This window comes from Sinocyclocheilus anshuiensis, unplaced genomic scaffold (assembly GCF_001515605.1).
Source record: "Sinocyclocheilus anshuiensis isolate Anshui unplaced genomic scaffold, SAMN03320099.WGS_v1.1 scaffold283, whole genome shotgun sequence".
Lineage (NCBI taxonomy): Eukaryota > Metazoa > Chordata > Actinopteri > Cypriniformes > Cyprinidae > Sinocyclocheilus > Sinocyclocheilus anshuiensis.
The window spans coordinates 4630104-4634561 of record NW_015549605.1 but is presented as its reverse complement, the minus strand read 5'-3'; the positions used below and the strand labels follow the sequence as shown (position 1 = coordinate 4634561).

The window sequence follows — 4458 nt, the reverse complement described above, 5'->3', positions numbered from 1 at the left end:
ACGGCAGAGTCAAAAAAACCCAATAGCTGGGTTTGTCCCTTTTTTAACCCAGCATTTTTTAGAGTGTACACAAACGAGTTAAACTAATGAGCTGTTTGATTGGTGTGTGGAGACTTGATTCACGATCTAATTCCAATATCCCAAACGAGTTCTTGACAGAATGTTGACTGGTTATTTTCTTGCTGTTTGTCAAATAAAACTTGTTCAGTTTTTTGGTTGACTGTTGAACTTTTCTAAAAGCTCCCGAGTATGTTTGTTTTTTGTGTAAATGCAACATTTCATGATAAATGCCATTGCAGACGTGTCCTCAGTATGTGTGGTTTTGCAGTGCTGCTTACCACAAAATATATATGTGATGTCTTATCTAGAGCATGCTTTATCAATAAACAATTAATAATTAAATTATGGTTATGAAATTTTGTTCCAGAATGCATCAGTTAACTACTTTTTCTCCCACCCGTGATCATATCAACCATGAGAGATTAGATTGTGATGCACAAAAATATCAAAAGACGTTTAAATTTTTGATTTACTAAAATAGCCTAGATTTCCCAATATGGCTCATATATGAGAGAGATCAATAATCTTGTGCAATACAATATTACAAAAATATAGCCGCAAGCGGCGATCTTCGGGGTCCAAGAATGAACGCCTTGTGTAGAGGATACAGTTATGTAACAACGGCCAAGCATCTTTTCAAACGTAATACGAGTATTCAAGTGTCTTTCTATTGAAGTATTATTTTATGTACTATATTACAATAGACAAATATTATTGTCTCTTCGTTTTAACTGGACCGCAATGCTGTCATGCCTGACAACTTGACAAATGTTTTCTGAATTTAGGATATATAAATATGAAGGTATTTTGGAGATCACAGATTAGACTTAGATTGCTTTAGTCTTTATTAAACTTAATGAAACTATAATGAATTTAATGCATAGTTAATCTATTTAACCATTTACACAGATTTTAAACTATGCCATCTAAAAAAATTGTTGTCTTGTGTACACATTAGTATCATGGCCTTCTTCTCTCATTTCCATTGATATAAATGGCTTGACATTTTATAAATTGCTGTAAGCACCCACGGCATCAGAAATTCATGAAGGTTGGCATGTTAACTGGTTGGCATTAGTACAATTCAAGGCAGCAATATGTAGGCTACTGCAATAAAAAGAGGCAACTTTTCATTTTAACTGGACAGCAAAAGTCATGTCATGCAGCTTGACAAATGATTTTTTTTTCATTTTGATATATTAAAATGAAGGTAACATGTAATGATCTTTAAGTGTTTGGAGAACACATATTCCTTTGCAAACTGATAAAGTTTATTCTTCCATACGAAACTATAATGAAACTATGCTTTTTGCATCTTGTTTACTACAAGTCATAATTTTGAACCATTTACACTGATTTCAATTTATGAGCATTCATGTGTCATTCACATTGACATTAACAGTTGATCCCTGAGAAATTGCTGAAACAAAAAAAAAACTGCTTACGCTATGTTATCTGATACCTTCTGTGAGTATTGTCTATTTAAAGACTTCAGTTGGTAAATTTAAATATAAAGGAAGACAAAAATATATCTACGGACATGAAGCAAGTAAAAAAGATTTATTTGTTATTCAGAGTGATGGAAACTGATAGGGGAAAAAATTAAACTGATAAGAAAAAAGCTTTCTTATCCTGTGGTTCCCTCTAGTGGACAACATTAGTATAACATGTTGTAGTCCGTCGGAAATTCTGAGTTGGCAAAAACCTCTTTTTTGATGTCCTCTTAAACTACTTGACTGATTCACACAAAATTTTGCATGTATCATCTATAGACAGTAATGACAAAAGGTTATCAAAACAATTTTAAATAGTCAAACGGTTTAGAACAGGGGTGTCCAAACTCGGTCCTGGAGGGCCGGTGTCCTGAAGAGTTTAGCTCCAACCCCAATTAAACACACCTGAACCAGCTAATCAAGCTCTTACTAGGCATACTAGAAACTTAAAGGCAGGTGTGTTGAGGCAAGTTGGAGCTAAACTCTGCAGGACACCGGCCCTCCAGGACCGCGTTTGGGCACCCCTGGTTTAGAAGATATTAGACCATTCATTTTGTAGCCATTGCTCCATACACTTATTAATCTTCTAAACCAAATTCATTTTGTCATCTGGGCCTATAGATGACACTTACAAAATTTAGTGTTAATTGGGCAAATGGTCTAGGAGGAGTTTGAAAAAAAAAAAAAAGATTTATAAAAAATGGTGGAATAATTTTAGGCTTGGCAAAAAAATCCTAGATATATGTTTTGTTCAGTTATACTCAGAGAATCAGAGGAAAAAAGTATTTTGATTGTAACCTGAATGGTTGCGGAGATATGACCATTTGGGACCATTCTGCCAAATTTGGTGTTTTGGACCTACGGTTTTGGCTGACCATACACTTTTAGGGCAGAAAAAGAAGAAGATGAAGAAAATCAGTACAAAAACAATAGGGTTCTGGCACCTTCGGTGCTTGGACCCTTAATTAGTGATGCAGCACTTCATCACATTACACCACTACTTACTACTTACTTAAAGCTGAGCTGCTGTCATGCTAAAATTGTAGGTTAGTAGTGTTGCTACTTTTAGTCTACCTTTTAGCTAGTCACTGACAAAAGTAAAAGAGAGAAGAAGAAAAAAATTGAGTCTGCATGATTGGCCTTAGGGTTCCTTGACCTAAACACTGGAAAAAATAAACTCATCTTACTGTAGCAGCATTTTAAGACAGAGTATACAGCTTGCATTTCAAATAGATAAAGGATATAGTCTGAAATAGTTTGCTGAAGGCTTGGACAACAACTTGTGTTTCACTCTGATGGGTATGGATGGAAAAAGGTTACCTTGAACAAAGAACAGCACAGGGAAGAGCTCCGGTAGCAAGCATTTCGAAGTTGGTCAAGATGTTCTGTCTGCTGCTGCTTTTTTTCCCTCGAAGTTCACTTACATCCCCCATATTGTCAATGTAAGACCACAGACCAACTACAGCAGCAATCTCTCACTGTGAAAACACTGCATAACAGAATAACAAGATACAGTGATTTTATTGAGCATTTCCTTCAACTACTACCATAAATGATAAAATGGTTATTGAAAGTGAGCCACTGAGAATTATTACTGACTTGATTTTGATTAAATATTATTTACATCTAAATGGTAATCGACATGAAACAAACCCAAAATCACAGCCCTAAACTGCTTAATATTCTGAATTCAGTTAAATTTAATTGTGTCTGTTACTCTGTGTGGTACTTGTATCAAGCCTGAAAGATGTCTTATTTGAAACAATGGAGTAGTTCATTCCATGATTGTATGTTGCTTCATAAAAGCCTATATTGCAAAAAAGATTATGTGGATCAAGTGCATTTTCAACATATTTTCTGCTGAGTTCAGTGTATGGTGCAGGGCAAAAAACATATACTGTACTCTCAGTGCTGCTTCTGGAACGCAGCACCATGTGGCTCATGTGGGCTGTAATGTGTTAATACAGGCACAAAAATAACATGTGCAACTTATGCATCACAGAAACATAATGTGTAAAACAGACCTTCATCTACTAGACCAGTGGTTCCCAACCCTGGTCCTGGAGGCACCCCAACACTGCACATTTTGCATGTGTGCTTAATCAAACACACCTGATTCAGGTCATCAGCTCATTAGTAGAGACCCTAAGACCTGAAATTGGTGTGTCAGAGAAAGTAGACATGCAAAATGAGCAGTGTTGGGGTGCCTCCAGGACCAGGGTTGGGAACCACTGTACTAGACTACTACACTATACAGAACAGACTACTTTCACATCTTGCATCACTTTTGTTGTTTGTATCGTACCTAGTGGACAGTGGCCTCATATTCAGCTGTGGCGGTTCCAGATGGTCCAGCTCTGCAGCCACTTTATAAAACTGTAGGAAATGATGCAAGACTAAAGCAAGTCTAAATACACAACATATGCCAACATAAAATGCCAAAGTCTTTAAAAAAACCAAAAAAAAAACAAGACCTACTTGTTTCTGAGAAGTAACAAAGATCAGCAAGATGGCGACATTGCCTTAATATAGCAGTTCAATAAACATTTATGTTTTGAAGCTGTCATAATTACGGATGTGATGTCAAGATGCTGACGCTAATGACATCTGCGCTCTGGCAACAGACGCAGAGCGCCAGATTTGAAAGAATTTATGGCAGCTGAAGAGAAATGTAGAAGTGTCAAAAGCGGCATTGTGGCTTCAAACAACAATTGTGCCCCCCGTTGATTAAGGTAAGTACATCAGCGTTATTTTTTCTCACAATAACGGCACTTTTGTCAGGTAACATTAAAGGCACAATATGTAAGATTTTTTTATTAACATTTCCAAAAACCACTAGAACAGTGTTATATATTTTGCTGACTTGTGTACTTACATTATCCCAAATGTTTCGAAGAATGTTTAA

At 36.2% G+C, this 4458-nt stretch overlaps 1 long non-coding RNA gene across 3 annotated transcripts in view; it reads right to left on the bottom strand.

Moving 5' to 3' along the window:
- LOC107658776 (uncharacterized) overlaps positions 1 to 3618 on the bottom strand; it is a 5377-nt gene extending 1759 nt beyond the window's left edge. The window contains exons 1-2 of one of the 3 annotated variants that reach the window (XR_001630820.1): positions 3578 to 3618; positions 2874 to 3042 (exon numbers count right to left, since the gene is read on the bottom strand). This is a non-coding gene — a long non-coding RNA (uncharacterized LOC107658776). Of the gene's footprint in view, positions 1 to 2873; positions 3043 to 3177; positions 3240 to 3577 lie in introns of those variants that run through there. The other 2 variants (XR_001630823.1, XR_001630822.1) reach the window with 2 other exon arrangements.
- Positions 3619 to 4458: the final 840 nt, after the last annotated feature.